This window comes from Corvus moneduloides, chromosome 5 (genome assembly GCF_009650955.1).
Source record: "Corvus moneduloides isolate bCorMon1 chromosome 5, bCorMon1.pri, whole genome shotgun sequence".
In the NCBI taxonomy this organism is placed as follows: Eukaryota; Metazoa; Chordata; class Aves; order Passeriformes; family Corvidae; genus Corvus; species Corvus moneduloides.
The window spans coordinates 32,401,407-32,422,896 of NC_045480.1; the positions used below are offsets into that span (position 1 = coordinate 32,401,407).

The following is a 21,490-nucleotide window of genomic DNA, read 5'->3' on the forward strand; positions in this document are numbered from 1 at the left end:
ACCAGAAGGGCAAACACGTCACATGCAGTTTAATGTGTTTTGAACACTACATTTGTAATAATTAAACTTCTGCTAAGATATGTCTACTCTACTTTTGATGTCTTTTTGTACAAGGCTGTAATTTGACAACTTTCTTATCTCTACCCTCTCTTTTGGGAAGTAAGATAGAAAACTGTGTGATTTAGCTATTCTGTATAAATTTTGTAGAGAAAATTTACCTTTCAACTTCTCAATTTTGTTTTTCCATATATGTGAAGCTTTCAAGGCACTTTAGAAGCACAGGATGCCACAAGTCACTGACTTCGTCCTTGAGGTTTTTTAAGTGCAAATGTTATTACTCTATTCTTGCTTGTAGTGATCATTGTCTAAGGGTTAGAACTGAACATTTCTGTTTCAAACAGTCATTTCATCAAGCTGATGAACAGTAAATAGCCTTGAGTGGAAAAAAGGGTCTTTTGAGCTGTTATTGCTAATAGGCAGATGAATTTGAAAAACAGAGGATGTTAAAGTTCTGAGGAAGTAAACAATTTCTAGGAAGGGAAATCCGCCTTTCCGTGTGTTTATTTTTCAATGAGAGGAAACTACCTAATAAATGTAAAACTTCATGGATACAAAATAGGATATCTACTTCAGATTATATTCCCTTTGACTTCCAGTTCTCACAAATCTTAAGAACTCCCCTTCAAGCCTTCTTTTGTGCAACTTCAACTGCCATAGATTTATGGTATGACACAGGTGTTCCTTCCTCTACCCAATGTGCAAAATATGTATAGTCATACTGTTCCAGCTTGTAGTTTGTTGCTGTTGAAGAATATTTTTAAGGACCTTTTCTCGCCACCTTTCTAGGTGGCACTGGCCTTTGTTACATGAACTGAGGTCTCTTTAATGGCCTGATTTTCCTGAGGAGTATACATTGCATCTCATAAACAGAGATAGCAAAGAAGTCTTGTTTTAGAGTTGTGTCTGTAGACTTGTCTTCCTTGTGAAAGAATTTTTCCATTCAGGGAGAAAGTTTGTGGTGGAAAACATGGCTGCAGTTATGAATTTTTTATTACTGATGTTCACTGATCAGCAGTGAAGGTGTCCTGATGAAGAAGAATTAGGAAATTTCTAAAAAGCCTTTAAATAATGTTGCCCTTGGTGACTTTGCTCTTCTTGTCTCTGTTACTTGCCACCTAAACAAGGGTCAAGTTCTGTTAGCTGAAAAATTAGTTCTGACCTACACATAATTCAACACAGAGCAATTAACTGGCAACACAACTGTAACATCCTGTATTGCCTGAAATACAGCAAACATCAAATTGTCTTTCCTCAGCTAGGAAAAGCATGAATATAGCTCAAACAAGTGTTTCAAACTAACAGCCTGTTCTGCAATTAACGGTCCTGTAAAGAACACAAATAGCAAACAAAAACTGTGAACGAGCTCTCACTTTCACTTAGCTGAAGCAGTACATGATAAATGACTACATTATAATGTGCCTCTGTTAACAAGAACACAAAACAAACACAAGCTCAGCACTGATTTTCTGAGCCATTCTCCTATTGGGCTAGGACTAAGTGGGGTATAGAGTATCCACTGGTGAGTGTTGGTATCATGCTATAACTTCACCTTTGGGAGATGAAGAACCTCCTGGAAACCAAAGTCCTCCTTTCCCTCCAAGCTTCTAGTGTGAGGACTTGTCAAATCTTTGGGGAAATTATGATCTTCAGGGAAAAAGGCATTTGAACAGGAAGGGATCAGTTTTCTGTTTTATGAGTTTCCTGTTGAGCGTGCTACCTCATACTGTAGAAAGGGGTTTTTTTGTAGGGAGCAGGAGCACGCTTGGTAGGCTCAGGCATTTTGGCAGCACCTTTTCTTGCTGATAAGCAACATGAAGGTGGAGGAAGGTGGAGGCAGTGTAGCTGCAAGTAGGTTGAGTGTGCTGGTATCATGTACCTGAGCTCTTGAAATAGCTACCTTCTTTGCAGCCTGAAGAACTGATAATTGTCATGATTATGTGAAACTGTGAGCTGCAAAGAAAGAGTTTGCCAAAGCAATTGTATCTTTGTGGGCCTTGTCTGACTTCAGCTGTTTTTATTATGTCAGTAGCATATGTTGCTATTGACAAATGTTGGGTTTCTGAAAACCAGATATTGCCTTTGAAATCAGACTTGCGGGGGAAAAAAAGAACGAGGTAGCAGAAAAATTAGACCCTGGTGGTATTACCTTGTATTCTAAAATGCTGAAGAGTTGTCTTGTATCTTTAGGTTGTGTTTTCAGTTGTTGGATCATTGTAGTAAAGTGAATAAACTGACTAAAGGAACAGTGATGGAAAGATGATTCTCTACACTGTTGTTTGACTTGCAGTGAGACGTTTTGTACTCATTTGAGGTGACAAGTGTTCACCCTAGGGTTCAGTGCCTGAAAGCTTCAGTTGCAGTAGCTTGGCTGTTTCCTACTTTCTATGCTATGAGTAGTAGTATTCAATTACTTAATTGGTAAAGCTAAGGACTGTTTTTCATATAGGTCCCTTATTTTTTTCATTACTAGATTGGCAGCTTAGAAAATTGGCAGAAAACCATTGTGTTAATTATTGAGAAGCCTAAATTCCTTTGTGGATTTAGCCATGGTAATTGGAATAGAAGCTCAATACAGAGTGCGGAGGTGTAAAGCTGGCCTGGCCATAATCTGGTGGTTTAAGAAAAAGCAGAGTGGCATTAGGCCTTGTGTGTTCTGTAACATAAGTCTTTGTGAAGCGGAAGGAAGGATTTGGGACTTGTGTTACTTGTGCGGATTTCTTTTGCCTTACACGGACCAGCAGCTTGAGAGTGGCAGCTGCACACAGGATCATGCATGGCCCCAGAGCCTGGTGCAGTTCTCCCTTGAGAAGTGAGCACAGTATTATCCATTGATAGCTCTGGGAAGGTGTTTACATTTCAGAGTGTATTGTTCAGATGTAAATATTTCAGAGTAACTGAAGGCAGTTGCTCAAACTTGCCTTTCTCCTAGGTAAGTTTTTTCTTTCTTAAGCAAATGACAGGGAGTCCAGTTCTTGCTCTGCAAGCTACATGAATTACTCTATTCTACCACAATGAAAGAGGGCCAGTGTCCTCAAAAAACCAGACAATAGCATGACGCTTGGTATTGTGTCACGGAAGTGGAAGATGTGACTGTAAATCCTTCTGGAAGTTTAATCCAGGTTTTCCATATCCGGGGCAGATGTTTTAATGTCCATCAGCACAGTGTTTTTAAAAATAACGTGGTGGCGAAGCATCATCTTCCATGGTTTTGATAGAGAGTGAAAAAAACCTGAGAACATCTCTTGGATATTTGTGCCTCAGATTTAAGATTGATAAAACAAAGTTTGTACAGGACAGCTGTCACCAAAGTGGTTTCATTAAGTCAAGGCATTGCTTGCTTGGTCCAGGAGGAGAATTTTAGGTAACTGGCAACTTGACTGTTGAAAGACATACAGATGCTTAGAAATTTGGGTATATATAAAATAGGTGTTTTAAAAATGGTCACGTTTGATTTGGGCTCAAAAGACCCTGTTACTTGCATTGGTAAATCACAGGTTGAGAGTCCTAGCTTGTTTACATTTCTGAGGTTTAGGCCTTTAGGAAAACCCTACTCACTAATGCCCTCAGCACCCTCCCAAAACACAACCACGGTCTTAAACAGTAGTTAAACACATTCTAGCAAAAAAAGGGCCTTAAGGACAAATAACTTTGTACCAAGGTCTTGAAACAATAGCATAACAATGTATATTAAGAGTGAGATTAACAATAAGCTTCTGTTCCCCATTTCCTGAAAAGGCCTTTTCATATTTATTTTCCTGATCATTTTTAACTGTTTGCTCTTGGAACAGAGGAAGTTAGTTTTACTAGCAGAATATTATCCTGTTGGTCCAGTTTCAGAGTGATAGCTGCAGTGCCTGTAGTCATTTTTCACATCATTATAAGAGCAGTTACATGGTTTGTACCCAGTTATATGGAATTGGCTGAAGTATTGGAATTGGTTGTAACAGATGACTACGAGGCTCTAAATATTTAGATAATATGCTTTCAATAGTTAGAGGGGTCTAAATGCATATGATTTCACTTCAAGGTTGAAAGTATCCTTATGTTTTAATGTAGTTACTTGGTGCTGATTTAAAGGTATAATAATTTTAATGGATTCTATATGATATAATGGTGTTATTAAACATACTAAAAATTATAACATAGCTTCTCATTGTAACTGTAAAATGTCTTACCAAAAAAATTGGCTAGGGCTTTCAGTCTAACATAAATCTAAAGTCAAAAATGAGAACTCGATACAGCTAAGGACATTTGATGTCTTTTAAAGAGAATACAGGTCTGCTGTTATGGAGAACACAGAGTCAATTCTTCATCAAACATAAGCCATTTTGCAGACCAGTTCATGTTAATAACATGAGAGTGTGATTCTTTGTACATGCTGTCTTGATCCATGCGTTTCAAATGCAAGAGTTATCAGTAGAACACTTCTGTGACAAATTCAGAAGGCTGCTTCGATACTCTGTTTGAGTATAGGCATTCCTGGCAGTAATTTCAGTTAACACATGTTTATGCATTTTTACTTATGTTACATTATATAGGATCAACCACAAGTAATATTGTATATGAACTATGTGTAGCAAGGTATTCCATCCTGTCCGTGGCCACACTTCTTCATAGCTCCCTTGCTTTTCAACAGTGGAGGCTACTGAAAGCACATGTGACTTTGAAAAAATGTCTTATTTGTAAGATCCTTCAAGTTCATATATGTCTAAAACACTTTTGAGAGTAGCTGAAGTTGAGGATGAAGCATGTGAACCACAGCTTTCCTTCTGTAGGTTTTTTTTCCTGTAATCTGGGAAATACTCATTTCAGAGATTGACCTAATCAGTTCTATGAATGAACACTCTCAAGGGAGACTTCTGAAAACACAGAGTACGTGCATTTTGCTTCCATTCTCTAACATTAAATTCATTTGGTATTATGTGTCATAGTTCAGATGAAATTCAAGAAATATGGATACTTGGGGGGAAAAAAAAATGAACTAATGAAAGAAATCATATCCATACTCCTTGTTTCTTCCTGAGGCAGGTAACATGCAATTTACATAGCATTTAGACATACTATCATACTACTAGAAGGCATTGCATTAATATTAAAATATATTAATAGAATCATGTATAGAAAAATACAAGGAAAAAGGAGTCATTACACCTGGCTGTGCAGCATTCATCTGCATATCTTGAAATGTACAGGGACACTTCTCAAAAGGAGGATTTTTCTTCAGCCATTCCATATGAAGCTTCAATGACTCAACTGTGTTTGAAAGGTTAGACTTAGAAAAATCAACATTTTCTTTTATATGAATCGCAGGTATGCAAATATTGTCTCTCAGTATTTTGAACAACCTTCTGTATCTCTTACCCATCAAGATTCTTTCCTCTGGTTTATGAAAATCTCTGTCCTGTAGAGTCTGGCCATGGAGCACCTGGAGACTTGCATCAAGAACCTACATCAGCAGTGTGAACTGTACACTTTTTGGTCATGCTTGAATTCTTTAATACTAGAAATTGATTAAATCATGCTGCAGTGGGTCACTAAAGAAATTATATTCTTAATTTTAGTATTGCTGATAGCCATAAAAAGAAAGAGATTATTGTCAGTCTCTGAAATGCGTAAGGTGACAGTCATGGTAGTAGTGATATATTTGTCTGTTTTACTAATAAACATACAGATACATTTGAGACCTAGGTGATATATGTGATGTTTCTGACATCTCATGTTTCCTGTAGATGAAGATGATCTGATTTGTATCCAGTAGCTAAAGCATCTGAGTATATATTGAAACAGTGCTTATGTCATGTTTAGTAAATGCTATGAATACTAATAGGTAAACTGTCATTTATTTATACAAGTACAGTTGCAGAGAGTGTGTGAAGAAACAAGGTACCAAAATGGGTTAAGTGCTGATGGTGACTCAGCTAATGGTAAATCTGCCTCCTGAGAAAATGCCTCTGAAAAGAAATGCTGAGCTGCAAAGTGTCGTGTATTAAATTATGTCAGTAGTAAATTGATACTGCTAATAATGACTTTAACACATAGTTCTAGTTTTGTATTTGTGTAGTATTAGTATCCAGCATGTGGATATTGATTGATTTAGCTTGTAACCATCAGATGAAAGCATTATGGATGGCAAGGTAATATAGAATCTGACACTAGTGGTCTGGTAGATACAGGTCTTGTATTTATTTAGAAACTATAATGCATGTTCCACCTGACCATCACAGCTCTCAAGCTGGCTATAACTCACACATTATCTGAAATTTAAGCTATTGGAGTCCTTGAATATCTTTGTGCATGAATCCGAACTTAAATATAAACTGAGCTTTTTATCTTCACTGAACTAGTTTTGCAGTAAAGTGGTGGTCCTGAACTAGACATTAGGAATGAAGTAGCAGTAATGATTAATTTAACAGGTTGGTATTTAGAGTTTGTGGGTTTTGTTGTACCTGCTTTTAACTGCTGCAACTCTAAAAATAGCTGAGATCAAATGGAAAGGATGCTTTTGAGCTAATACAGAAAGAATTTGTGCTATATTTTTACACTTAGCAGCTTTTTCATTATTAAGTGTTCTATAGCTAATGATTTTTGTACAAGTCTTTAGAAGCAAATGTGCTTTTCATGTTTGTTTATAACAGTGAGCATTGCTTCACTCTTTTAATAGTTTACTAAATAGCTTGTGTCTGGCATCCTGTTTCATGTGTCAGTATAGCTTCCAAACAGCTCCTGTTCACGAATAAATCAGAAATTAAGCCTGTTTTAGGTTTTGAGCCGAGAGTAACTTTAAGTCTCATAACTTTTCCTTGAACAAAAGTAACAAAAATTTTCAGTGGCAGTACCTAACAGTGTGATGATGTTTGAGAAGTTTTTCTGAGGAAGCAAAACCAGGAACTGCTGAGATATATAGAGGGAAGTTATAGAGAGGGATATGTTGGAAGCTTTCTCCTTCTCCAGAAGAAGCTGCAAAAGTTAAATAACAGTGATGATTTTTCACTGACTTAGTTTATCTCTGTTTTCTTAAACTTCAAAGTAATTAGCTTTTATGTACCCATCAGGATGTTCAGGGTCTTTTCCTAGAGTCATTAATTTGTATTGATACTTTCTGTTTCCCACTATTTTTACATTATGGGAGGGTAAGTTGATTGGTTGGCAGTGTGACAGAGGAGGACAGGGAGATATTTATCGTGTCACTGAATGGCCCTGGTAGAAAAAAAATGGAGTGCCAGCAGCTTCAGGTCACTAGGCTTCCAAAATAGTACTGTTGCTGAAACTGGAAACTTAAGATGCAAACCAGAAACAAACTACTGGCTTCAGTCTTCATATACTAATTTGTCCTGTCCTTCGATGTGTATACCAGTCAGATATAATAGACTTAAATGCAAATAGAATTACTTCCATCTCAGATGAAACCTTGTGTTGAGAAGGCAAAGCATCTTCAGAGATAACAAAACTCAATAGGTGTTTTTCACATTAAAAAATATTCATGGTGGTTCATTGTCTAAGCTAAAAGTTATAATTTTCAAGGTCCCTGATTTCCTTTTAACAGTAGTTTGGTTTGGTTTTTTTTCATCAACAGTGGTTGTTCCCTGCTCCTTCTGTTTCTTTAAATAAAAATTTGGACAATGAACAAAGTTTTTTTGCCATGGATTTCCTGATTTTTTTTAGCATGGTTGGGAGGCTGCTTATTCTGTATTACACTTTCATTTTGATAGTAGGCAAGCCCATTGCTTCTGAAAACAGCTCAAATGTTCTTTGAAAAAAAATCTCAGTCAACAGCTTAGACTTTTTCTCTTTTTCTTTTGCAGACTCTTGCATGTGAATTAAATTAATTTCTTGAGAGAAACCTTCATTAAGGGCTAAATAAACAAGGTCTACATATACAGAAGTTTCTTACTTCTGCTGCATTTGAGACACAGCCTAACTCATCTGTCTGGTAAGTTATACTTTCCTTAAGGACTTTTCTTTCTTCCTGCCCTTAGGACTTGCACTCTTGAGGTTCTAAGTAGTGTTCAGAGAAAACCAGCTTCGGCTTGCTGATAGTTCTGGTGCATTCTATATATGAAGTACAAAGACTAATCTCCAAAGGCATTACTGTGCTGCTTTTACAAACTTCAAAATAGTGTCTATGATTCTGTATGGTATTTCTGTATAGGTGGGGTTTAATCTTTTATCTAGTACTTTGTTCTCAGTTTGTTGTAATGAAGGCATTAAATGTTTTAAAGCAAAAGTGATAATTGTTCTGTCTTGGATTTACCTGTTTGAATGTTCCATATTTAATGAATTAACTTCAGAATTTTTATTGCAAAGTATATCCAGTGTCAAGTCAGAGTTTAAAAATATACTTTCCCAACGTTCATTCATGTCTCATTGATTGTTGGTTTTACCTTTTCTAGATAAAATAGCTTGATGTTATTTAATACAATGCTTTATTTTTCTTGGTGATGTGCCTATTTCATAGGACAGTAAGCATACTTATCAGTAGTCTTTATTTGATCATATAATTCTGTAACAGTTCTATTAAAGGTGTTTATGTCTTACAGTTTCTTTGGGTTTTGATTGTACAGCTTGAAACAATTTTTTTTTCCTTTGATTATGAAGTATTAACTGAGTTTGACCCAAACAAAAGAAATTTTGTCCTCCACCTTCTATTTTTATTCTTCATTGCGATAAAATGAAGAAAGTTGTGGAAGAGCAGAAGAATTTTTGCTCTGTGCTGAGGTTTTCCTAAGCAGTTGGCTGGCATTAGATGGCAGCCTATATATACCCAGTCCATCTGATCACTTATGCTGCAATGCTTTGGCTTACCACAATTACTGTGTACTTACATACTGCATGCCCTAGATCTGCACAGTTTGTTTTGCAGGCTTTGCTATAGCCCTAACATCAGTTTAGTTCAAAAAATATGTTGAAAACTCAATTTCATATTTAAAATATGTGTTATATTTAATGTAAAGCAATAATTATATATATTTTCATTAAAAAAAAAACCCCAAATAAAACAGATCAACACTCTAACATTAAAGCTGACTGGAGGCTTTTCAATTAATTTAAGTTTTAGTAAGAAGCTTGCCATCTTATTTTTGGATAAAAAGTTAAAAACTGGAATGGATGTATAGATTTCATAAAGAATATCTTACTTGTCTTACATTGATGGTTTTCATATAAAGAGAGTTTGTCACCTGAGAATTACTTCTCAAAAAGCTGAAGCTTCTGAAGGAACTTAAGACACTTTAGAGGTCATGCTGCAATTACTGTTTGTGCACTTTAGAAATATGTGATCCCTTAACAGGTCCAAAAACATAGCTGGATGAGAAATTACACATAAATAGGCTGCATAATAGATAAAAATATGAACCAATTATTTTCAAATAAAAACAGTGCCTGAACTGTTCAAAGTAAGGGCCAGAGGAACTTGTATCTGGCATGCTAGCACAACCCAAACTTTAGCTGAGTAAACTTGGCACAAGATTCAACTAAAGAGAGGAAATCTCAGGAGAGCAGTGGAATTCCTTTCATTGAATAACTATACCTCAGCATTCATGGGGAACAAATGGTAACATTTTGTGCAAGTTTCTGCTTTTGACAGTGTGTCTTTGTTCACTTCCCAAAAGGGGTGTCAAATACATTGAAAAAAAAAAAAAAAACTTTTATATTTGAATTTTTCATTTTACTTAATGATATGGTCCCAAGGAACCCATTAAATCTGGGATGGCCTAACGCCGTTGTTGATACCTCTTTGTTTATGTAGAAAAAAGGCTCAATTAGAACCGTTTTGGTTACACAATTGTGTTCCCTCCTTACTTCCTTTGTGAGCTCAAATAGAGGGGTGGTAGCCAGGTGTATCTATAAACATTTTATGATGGAATTATTTTATCAAAGTGTCTCAGAAAACATTTTCTTTTTGCTAATATAAGTGTTATCCAAACAATATATGATATTACTGAACTGTTACCTTGAGAAACAAAGGATCATGATAACTTAAATTTCTTGTTAAAAGCTTTGTGCTGAGAAAGACCTTAACTTAATATGCTGTTTAGTCATGATGCTGCTTCTGCAGTGTGGTCTTCAGTTCATTTACTGATGACAATGGGGTTTTATGGGAACTGTTCTGTATGGGGTTCTCATCTATGATCTAAGCATGTCAGCAGATCATTGTAATATGTTGAAACTGCATGGATTTAATATGTGATAGTGCTGGAGACAAAAAAGGTGTTTCGAATACTGGAAAGCAAGAACTGGTGATAGAGGAAATTAATCTGGGTAAAAGGCTATCATGCAGTCATCTCTTCCTTGCATTAACCGCAGACTGGGGGTATACCAAAATGGAGGTGCTGAGAACATTCATATGTGAGACCTGTGAGTTGTGCCTGCACTGGACTACCTGGCCGTATGGTATTGTCAGATGGCCACAGATAGCTCTGGAAAAAATTCATGATGTGATGCTGTATGTAACCAGCTGCTTTAGAGGGTTGCAATTTTTATGGCATCCTGGTTATCTCGTGTCTGCAGGAGTGCAAAATTTCAATGCCTCTGTTGGCTTTGGAGCTTAGGCTATGCTTAACCTTTTGATTGATCCAAATGAAACAGGAGCTGGCAGGATTCCCAGCTTCTCACAGTAGCCTCTGCTCATCATTAATCTGAGGTTTGGGGGAAGAGAGTTAATCACTTTATTAATACTCAAGCTCAGCAGTGAGCATCTTTTGTCAGAATAATTTTAACTGTAATGTCCAAGCTGTTGGTTGCTTAACTTTTCTAAAAAAATCACTGTCTTTTAGGTAAACATTTTCCATATTTTGCAACTTCAAAAGTATTCATTTTCCATCTTAAAAAAAAAAAGTAACAGTTGACAGTCAAAAGCAAGTACTTTTGCATATGAAACAGTGAATAATTTTCACTTCTGCCCCAAGCCTTGAGTTTCATTTGATTCTAATTTGTGTATAAACTTGAAAAGTACTGATTTGGGAATAAAGTTGCGTGGTACACAGCAGAGAATTTACCTGTTTAGCCGCAGAACCACAGAATGGGTAAGGTTGGAAGGAAGCACAGTGAGGTCATCTGGTCCAACATCCCTCCACTTGTTTGCTTGTACTTTAAAGAGAAAAGCATGCTTTTAAGCACTTTCTCTTCCTAAGTAATCTAATAAGTATGCTTTAATCTGTTTTCAAGGTGGCTCTCATCAGTCATTATCTGTTTATACTTGTATGTAAGACTGCATGTGTCTCTATGCTATTAGTGTCTTAAGAATTGGTGTTTCCTTAGTGACTTGTATCCCTAAATGTTTCATGCTGTTAGAATGTTTAATGCTGTGTCATCTTTTGTGCTGGACGTAACTTGGGTACCTAGGCTGCTTCCACACTTGAGACTGCTAATGACTTGTTTCCCAGAAAGGTTCCCTGTAACCAAGTCATTTAGTACAAACACGTTTAGAAATGAACTATCCTGGTGCAAAGGAGACTTTTAGCATGTGTTCCTTCCCTAGTCTGTGCAAAAACAACAGGTGACAAATGTAGTAGCAGCTCCATTCTTTTGAAGCTGAAAGTCTGAGCGCCAAGTTCCTGTGTGCAAGTAGCCTCTCAACTTTGAAAGTGCTCCTTGAGGCACCTGTGTAGGATTCACTTACTTGTGTGATTTATCTTGATAGATCTAAGTGAGCTAAGACATGAGGTGCAGATGAACGCAGCAGGACTGTATGTGTGACCCTAAATCTCTGTGACGCCTCTGGACCGTCTGGAAAGCAGTGGATTTCTTCTCCAATGTCAAAAAAAATTGAAATAAGAACAACAGAGATAAACAGTTTATATATCTAATAATGTACTATTGTCTTATTTAATTCCTGGGAGGGAAGGAAGCAGAGGAGGTGCAAATGGGAAGGTAAGCTATGTCGCTCCTGTAAAGGGACAGTTGATTTGGAGAATGAGTCCTCTGTCTTGAAAAGATTTAGTCTTTCAGAACAGTCAAGCTCCGACTTGGATGGAATTTTTCAAGAGTTTTCCTAGCCTTCAGTTAGCTATTTAATCTTGCCACAGTGATGGTTAGTCAAATAAAGGCACTTGGAACTTGCTGTCGGAGGTCTGTTGGATCTCCAAATTTGTAAAATCACCTTCTGGTTCCTACTTGCCTTCTGAGTCCTGCACAGAGCTTTCCAGTGCTGAAAAGGGAAGCTGATGGCTGATTTTTTGAATGTTACAGCGAGGGCCCAAAGTAATAGTCTTAAAAGTGAGAATAAAACTCAGGTAAGACATGGTTAAAAACAAGGATATGAAATGTGTGTGCATTAAACAAGAAATTCAGATGTTATGGCTTAAAGTCTGGGGACATTCTAATGTACTGAAAGATTCTGCTTTTTCCTGTGACAAAAACAGTGATTAAAAATGACCTTAGACTTCTGTAAACAGAACTAAGCTAGTATTGACAGTTTTTGAAAAATCTTCCTTAAAGTATGTCCCAACTTCATCTGCAGGCAGGTTCCTAAAAGCCTACCTGTAATGCAGCAGCTGAATGTTTAAAGCTATATCACCGCTTCATAGTGATACCTCTTGGAGTAGCTAACAATAATACATTCACACAAATCATTTTACAGTAATGGCTTTGCATTAAAGGAAAGATTCTTTATTAAAATTGAGCAGATGTACAGTTTAATCTACTGTTTGAACTGGAATTCAATTTTGACTTGAGGGTGAAGCTTCTGAAAAGCTTATCAAGTGTCCTTTTTAAAAACAAAACCAAGACCAAACCAACAAACAAACAAATCCCCAAAACCTTGGAATTAAAAGGCTGGAAAATGTAACTAGGCAAACATCTGAATTCCTAAAAGGCGTATGGATGTATTGCAAATGGGCTGTCTGAATTACTTTGAACTTTAAGTCCTGTGTAGTTTGTATATGCTGGTGCAAAGGTTGCTATACTCTGGCCTCTCCACCCCTATCTGGATTTCCCTCCTCTATGTAAATAGAATAAGCATAAATCTACTGACTTGGAAAGAATTGTATGGTTTCTTGCTTTGTAGCAGCTGACTGCATGGTGGTTTTCTAGCAAAACACTTAAGTGACAGGCGGCAGGTCAGCATGGTGTTGATCTGTCTTCCTGGGATCTAGGAAGTCTCATCCAAATGAGTTAGAGTGCTTAGATTTCTGTAGTGAGATGTGCCAAGTGTTTGGTTGTAAAACCAAATGATTAGTCAAGAGAATTTGCATTTTTCTAGATAGGTATTAAAATACATATATTAATAAGAAGGAATGGGTAGAAGAGCTGAAATCAATGGAGTGCAGACTTCTAATCAGAATTTGAACAAAACCATCAAACTTCAGATTGAAAATACCGTTATGTGACATGGTAAGGAGCATGCTTTTGTTAAATTTTCAGATCTTCGTATTCTTTGGGGCCCAGTAGAATGAAAAGCAATAGTGCGACAGTAATGCTCTAATATTTGCAGTCTGTTCTACTCTTAGCAATAATATTTAAGTGCTTGACCAAAATGTTTGTTTAGAGTTGGAGAGCTGTTTCCAGTTGAAATCTGGGCTCCTTTGAGGAAGTAGTTTACAGGCCAGCAAACGCAATAGAGCAAGTTTGAAAGATCTTTGAGTCAGCCGGCTGAACAACTTACTACAAAATGTTTTTTCATTGAGTTTACTAACTTGTCTGTCAATTATCTGACAAACCAGAGTGGCGTGGACAAAGGTTGTTCATATTCTTAAGGCTTTAAAAGATTTGTGTATATGTCTGAGCCTGTTGAACTGTCACAAACAGCTGATACTCTGAACTTGGAGAATACTTGAGTATTCAGTGGCACAAGCTCTGTCTACCTATCTGTGCTAAAATCCATACAAGATTGCTAGCATAACCATACAAGTCCCTGTCCTGCTGTGGGCAAGCGGAAACAAAGAAAACGACTTCAAAGTTCAGTATAAGACCATTGATTTAAGACCATGGTAGTTGGTTTGGCCCTTCAGATATAGCTGTGCTACTGGCATGAGCTGTGACATGTCAGACCTTAGGCTTTCAGTCAGTTCTTTGACAGCTACTTCATTTTATGCCATTATTGGCAAAATGTCATTGCCTTTCACACTGGCATCAGTAAAAGTCACTGTGATTATTTTCTGTACAGCGTTTGCATGTTGTATTCACACATGGTTTGCAATAACAGCACTTTGGTCTGTGTGAAGTCAGTTAAATGCTTTAGTCCATTTGACACAGGCAGTTCTCTGCTGGCAAAGCAGTATCTCCTGAGATGAGACCTTGTGTGTTCCAGTCTGGCCTGGCCTCTTCTGTGTCTGGAATGAGCAAGACATTTAAACTGCTCTATCTCTCTGTCACTACAGGGTCAGCTGAAGACATATTTATCAATTGACACTAGGATGGTTTTGGTTTTGCACTTCATTCCAAACATTTTTGGTGGAATAAATACTGGTTGGTTTTTTTTTTTTTCCTAGGCAACATATGAGGCATAATTACACCTCAAAATTCAAGTACATATTTGCAAGAAACATGTTTGACAAATTGTGACTAGGTAAACCTTCACACTAGATAAGCACTCTATTGGAAGGTGTGCAGGTAAAGTTGGAGAATAAAGAATTAAACTGATGTGTCATACCTCAAAATTTGCAGTATAAAAGACCTCCTTTTGAATCAGATGTCTTTGGGCTTTTGTAAATAGGCTTATTTCTGACCATGATGTCCTGCATGAGAATTATCTGGTTTCTGAATTATATCATAGATTTAGCTATGGATCTGAATTTGTGGGAAGAGAAAAGAACAACAAGCTATAACAACAACAACAAAACCCTTTTCCCTTTTTTCTCCATAAGAATGGACTTATCTTGGCACTTAATTCAGGCTGTTCATCAAATTTTATCTTTTTAGAATAATTTTGCCTTGATGACTGTGATAAATATAAAACTGACAAATACTGGATTTTTTTGTTTTTCTTGCCTTCTAATGGACTTCAGAATTTGATGACCTTTGCTGAAAATAACTTGGCTAGCTGGAGCCATAACAAGACACAACTTTTTAGTGCACATGGTAAAGGCTCAGCTGTTTGGATAGTATTTATCATTCCACAGATAGGATAGCTAAAGAAATAGAGGAAATAGAAAATCAGTCATGAGGGTGAAATATAAAATTTTTAAAAACTTCCTTAAATTATTTTTTCTAACTAATGATGAACTTGAGGAATATTTTCACTATTAAAATCCTGTTACTCAAGTGCATGTTGTGTTTTCTCATCTCTCCTGGGGGTGCATATTGCTACTTTTACACTTTGTTCTTTGTCTATGCTCATGCTGAGGAGTTGTGATAGGTCAAAATAGATGTCTACATTTTCCAGTCTAGAGGCAAGTCAGAGTGCCCTGACTTTAGTGATGACTTCCTCATATTCTCTCAGCATTATTGCTGAATGTTCAGTGACAGTTTCAGTCTTTGGGTTGCAAGTACATTGCTTTTTGCAATCCAGCTCTAAGTGAGGATATGGTTGTTACTGTTCATTTGATCCTTTAAAACGTTTTCTTCACTTTCATATTTGCTATGCCTGCCTGCTAAGATTCCAGTAAATTTTTTTTCTTGGAACCAGGAAAGATGTAATGCTGTACTAAAGAGTTCTACCAGAAATGGTACTGCTAGCTTTTTTTTAAATGTGGTAGACCACAGTCATGGTACAGTCAAACATATTCTGCTCCTTAGTTGCCAGGATGCAATTTCGTTGCTGAAAGGGTGGAGAAATTCAAAAGCTTGATTAAGACCTTTGGTACAGTCATCTGTTTTTCTCTGTTGATGTTTGCTGCCTGTGAGCTTGAAAGCTTCAGAGTGGCTTTCCAGAGCTGTGTCTTGGAGAACACTGGGGCACTACAAGCTGCTCTGCAAAGGTGAGGGAAGGGCAGCTCACTCAGTGGCTGTGGTGTGTACTGCTGTGCCTCAGGATACAGGTGTATCCTCACACATAACCTTGTAGCAATACCAATAGCAATTCCTATAAATCCATCAGTAGGTGCAAAGCATAAAGTTTGTTATGTGTGAGGAAAGCCCAATTGAAGGAAAGGAAGGAAGCAGGAAGTTGTCTCAACTTTTTTAATGGTGCAAATAGTTCAGTGATTGTCAAATGGACATTTAACTCTATATGAACACAAGCCCTAAGCCAGCTTCAGTCTTGATTGAATTTACTTTTCTGAAAATAAGGGAATTTCAGCCTCGTGGTAGACAAGATATAGCTGAAGGAATTTGTTGGATGCTTCAGGGACGCTTGGGTGAATAGAGATGCTGTTGCAAAGTAGATTTTGTCAGTGTAAGCTTTCAGTAGCTTGGTTCTTGCAAATGCAGCATTCCCATTTTCTGCCTGGCCCTCTATTAGAAAATTGTTTTCAACAGTAACATTTCACAGAACCCTTTCACATTGACAGATGCTTAATACTGGGAATTAAAATAGTCCTTGTGAGGAATTTATTCTGTTTAGACCAGGCAGCATACATGAACTCGTTCTGTACTGCTAACACTGCAACTAAATTTCAAATTACCTTTTAAATTGGATCTTATTTGGTAACTTATTATATTTTGTGTTACTGTATTTTAGAGACTGGGAGTAGCTTTAATGCAGCAATGACACATTTTTAAGTCAATACTAATGGTGCAAAAGGTTTTTAAAACTTGCTACTCCTTGGGCTTTGCCCTTTTGATACAAAGCATAGTGTTTGTTACAGAAGAACAGACCATTCTTTTGAAATGACATTTTCTTCTGAGTATGACTGAGTAATATATTTTGTCCCTATTTCTAATGTCAGAATTTATTTAAATACCTTCGTTCACCTTTGTGGCCATTTCTTAATCTTCTCCTTTTGCTCTTACATAGTATTAGGAATATTACTGATGCCAGTGCCTAGAGCAATGTAAAGGTTATATAGCTAAGAGCAAAATCTTTCTTTTTTCTGTTTGTTTGAACCTGCAAGTTGCAGAGCATTATAGTATTACAAAAATTAGAATATTTTCAGGAGGCAGGAGACGCTGTAAGTAGAAATACTAAGAGAAACTGTCTTTCCAAATTATTCAGTGCTAGATCCCTGTGTAATGCAACTAATGTGGTTAATCAGTTGTCATTCCTTGGCTTCCTTAGTGTGCTAACTCTTTGGAATGATGAAGTTCTTCTGGCCTAGACAGAAGTACTAGTTTAGCAGCTGATACCAAGGTCTCAGATAAGCTTGTCTGACTAGTTGCTTGTTTTCAATGGTACAATTAAGGGCATTAGGCTAGAGATACAGTGAACTGTTAGTCTTGGAACCACCTTGCATACGAAGTCCATATGAACTGCAGGCCAACTATGCCCACATTTTCAAAATAATTTTTAAATCAATATAACTTGCCTAGCTGAAAATGTATATGCAAAAGCATATGTTAGTATTTGGTCTTAGCTGCAGGATTAGTTCTTATATATCCCACATCAAGTGTTCAGTAGACCTAACATGGAGAAAGAAGAAGTGACAGGGAAAGGAGATGCACCTTTCATGTGGTGAAGGCAGGATCCCAGACTGAGCTGAACCAACTTTAGAACTGTGTAACTTCTCTTTGGTAGCCTTTGTAGGAAATTGGGGAAAATTACTGGTTTGCACACAACCTTCAAACGTAATATACCCTAGTAGTTTCAGATCAGTAAGTAGTCTTACCTTTGAATATAACCTTGAGTAGGTAAGATTCCTCTGAAATGTACAGTTTAACAGAATCTGCTTCCTGAGTAATAAAAATTAGATTCCAGTAGCATTTTTAAATAAGTCATACCATTAACTTTTATAGCAGAAGATAAGGATGGTATTAACAAATGGTAACTCTATCCTTCTTGGGCCATTCCCCATGACTGCTTTAATATGTGACAGAACAGTGTTGTCAAAGGGCCAAGCAGGTTCTGATATTTGCCTGTCATTGCCTTCTAAAGAAAGCTTTGTTGGTCTCTTTCAATAGACAGGGATGAAACATGGGGAAATAAGCTGTCATCACTAAAAGTTAGCCTGAGTTACTTTGCCTTCATGCCACTGCATGGCGCACACACGTCTTTTTTTTTTCTCTTTACCTCTGAAAGAACGGCTGACACTTGAAGATTCAAAAAAATCACTGCTTTGTGCTATATGCTACCACAGCTGTCATGCAGAAAATACTAGGTTTGCCTGGATCCACACAACCATGTAAAGTTAAAATGTGTAATACAAAACCTCCTTGCATGTATGCAATAGTTTTCTTGTATATTTTAGTACCTGGACATGTTCAGTCTAAGAGGTGTTTTCTACACTGTTGGACACGGTACTGCATGAGGTTCTTCATAGCTGGCACGTGGCTTTGCAGCCATAGTGGTGCACCTTGCCTTGTCCCTCTACTTGGCACATGTCTGGATGACCTGGGGACTTAGAGCATTGCATGGAGAATGTGTCTTGTGCTGTAGAGACACTAACTTGAAAGCCAGGCTCTTCACTTTCCTTGAGCTGTGGGATTCCTCTTATCTGAAGACATTAGTGACTTCTGGTTAGTCCCAGGGGTTGGGTTTGGTTTGGGATTTCTTTTCAACTAATGGCTGGAGCACATCTCCTATGAACACAGGCTTGGAGAACTGAGGCTGTTCAGCCAGGAGAACAGAAGGCTCTGACGACCTTGTAGCCTGTTCCAATACCTAAAGGGGGCTTACAAGGGTGGTGAGGCACTGGCACAGGCTGCCCAGAGAGGTTGTGGACTCCCCATCCCTGAAGGTGTTCAAGACCAGACTGAATGGGGCTCTGAGTAACCTGGTCTAATGGAAGGTTCCCAGCCATTGGAAGTAGGTGATCTTTTAAGGTTCCTTCCAACCCTAACCATTCTGTGACTCCATGAAAAAAGTTTTAAAAGGCTGTTGCAAGGCTATACTTTATTTTTATCTTTTCCCAAAGCTGTATTTAAATCTTCCTCTTTCCTCCATGCTTTTCACTTATGTTTCAAAAGTAATCATTCTTAATGTTAACATTTATCAGTAAAGGTTGGTTTTGCACAGAGTCACTGCTTGTGTAGTACTTTGAATGCAGCTCATTTCAGGGATAAGTTTATAACCTGATTTCATAAAAAGTTGTGTTACAGCAGTTAAGAAGGTGATGAATTCTAGAAGTGGAGTAGGAGTGACTGAGGAGGCAAACATCACCGCAGTAGTTTTTGTGCCAAAACAAGTTCATTATTTAACTATACCTTTTTTCCTTCTGCTCTGATTTTTTTCCCAAAGAACTGTACCTAAGGTATACAGTAAGTTGGTTTCATATAGAGTGTGTTTGTTCCTTTGTTCTTTTCAGGTAGGATCTAGTTGGATGTTGATGACCTCTACTGCTTGACCTACACATAAATAAAATTGCCAGCACAACTCCTTTCTCTGTCTCAGTACAAGCAGCACCAAAGCAGTCACGAGGTACAGGATTACAGAAAGTCAGTAAAAGCACACTGAAGTAGAGAAATCTCCTAAATAAACCATATCTTCCCACACTCTTGAGCTGCCCTGTTTTTTCTTCTCTAATTGTAAATTAAAAGTGATCAAAGTGATTGTGTTTAATATGAAGTGCCTTTTTTGAGCTGCTCAGGTGAACTCTGAGTGAACTAATATGATGGAAGAAAACCTGGTCTAGACAGTCATCTTACATCAGTGCACTTGAAAATTTAGTAGACGTGGTCAGCAGTGGGGTATTCATCACAGCAGGTAGCAGATGATTGTCAGGTTTCCTAGTCCCTTGAGCAGAGATAAGTATCCATTTATGCTTCTGTCAAGGCAACTCTATACTACCCTGTATACTAGGTTATTTAAAAGGCTGCTGTTTAGTCATAAATGTGACTGTTCTTATGCTGCCTCCTTAACAACAAAATTTTAGCTGGATTTTGTATAAAATTCTGAAATAGTTATGCAAAAACAGTCTTTAGCTGTATAGTTTCTTGATATATAGCTCACAAATGTGATAGGTTACCCATTACTTTCTTAAAAAAAAAACAAAAAATCACCCCCATGCCTTCTACCACCCTAAAAAGCAGAATTGGTTAAATATGAACTTAAACCACAGAGATAGTAGTACATTTCAAATCCTAAATTAAATTGTACTATACAGCAAAAACTGGAGAACAAACCGATGCAAATTACTGTTTTAATAATTTTGCACTGGAATTTTAAAAATCAAGAGTGTTCCCAGAATATAAAATATTCACAGCTTTTATGGAATTTTCATAACCCCTTACATTTGGTGCATCTCAAGTTTTACTGTACTTTGCTTTGTTCATTAAACATTAAAGTGTCTTCATATAATTGACTTCACACATCATCTTTAATGTCAGATACTGATAATCTGAACTTTTAAAACTTGTACTACGCATGTGGAATTTGCTTATTGATATCTGTCATAATAGTTGCTGCATGCTTAAATCCTGGGGAGTGTAGAAACTTTGGATGCAGTAAGTAGGAAATCTGTCAGGTTCTGCAAGCAGGTGAAAGATTTGATGTGATGGCAGTGTTGGTAATGTTAAATCATAATGCAGTACTAAAGACTGGATATTAGGAAGTCTTTACAGAAGGGGTGGGCAAGCATTGGAACAGGCTGCCCAGGGAAGTGTTAGAATCACCATCCCTGGAAATATTAAAAAAATGTGTCAATGTGTCCCTCGCAGTCATAGTTTAGCGATGAACACAGTGGTGCAAGGTTAATGGTTGGACTCAACAATCTCAGAGGTCTTTTCCAGACATAGTGATTCTATGATCATAAGGATTCTATGATTCTAACGTAAGGGATTTCCTCCACTGTTATTCCAGCTTGTTCCTTGATTTCACCATAGAACGGTATCCATGATGATTTGTATCCCATCAGGATCTCAGGTGTATCTAGCAAGAGGGAGTAGACTAGGATTTCAGTGCAGAATCTGCACATCAGTAGTTGTTTTGGAGGCGGTTTTTGTTTAGTGAAAACTAACTAGAATTTTCAATTTTATAGAGAAAAAAGAAGAATTGGGACTCTGTAGCATAGACAACTTGTGTATATCCTAGGGGCAAGACCTGCTTTTTCTATATTCTGGCCTATAAACACTTAGACTGTTGTCCAAGAGATGGTCTCAGCTGTTCTCTTAAAAGAAGTCTCACAAAATTGATCTCTTGATAGTTCCTGTGTCTTAAAGGCTAAAAATTAATTACATGCCTCCCTTCTTCGTATTGGTTTTGGAAGTACAAATAACTGCTGTAATTACTTTTTTTAATTTCAATATCTCATTTCATGTGTGAACTGCAGCAGCACTACTGGTGTTATAATAGCTTCTACCTTATAAATTCCTTTTTCAGATTGTTTCCATTTATTAGCAAAAGACCTTCCTGTACGAATTTAAGTGGTTATGTTTTTGTTTTAAGGTCTTGCTCTGAACAGAATTCACGGTTCTGAAAGTTACATTGTGTCTTAGATGTGTAGTCCTGCTGCAGCTGAGCTCC

The 21,490-nt window shown here is 37.2% G+C and overlaps 1 protein-coding gene across 39 annotated transcripts in view; it reads left to right on the forward strand.

Annotated features, from left to right (window-relative positions):
* The window catches only part of SORBS2 (sorbin and SH3 domain containing 2), a 198,641-nt gene that overhangs the window by 62,722 nt on the left and 114,429 nt on the right, over nucleotides 1–21,490 (forward strand). For 38 of the 39 annotated variants that reach the window (XM_032108163.1, XM_032108161.1, XM_032108167.1 and 35 more), the window contains exon 2: nucleotides 7,863–7,990. The exons of the other annotated variant lie outside the window; for it this stretch is intronic. The gene's annotated coding sequence lies outside the window, so the exon portion shown is untranslated. The remainder of the gene's footprint in view (nucleotides 1–7,862; nucleotides 7,991–21,490) is intronic. 39 annotated transcript variants of the gene reach the window in all.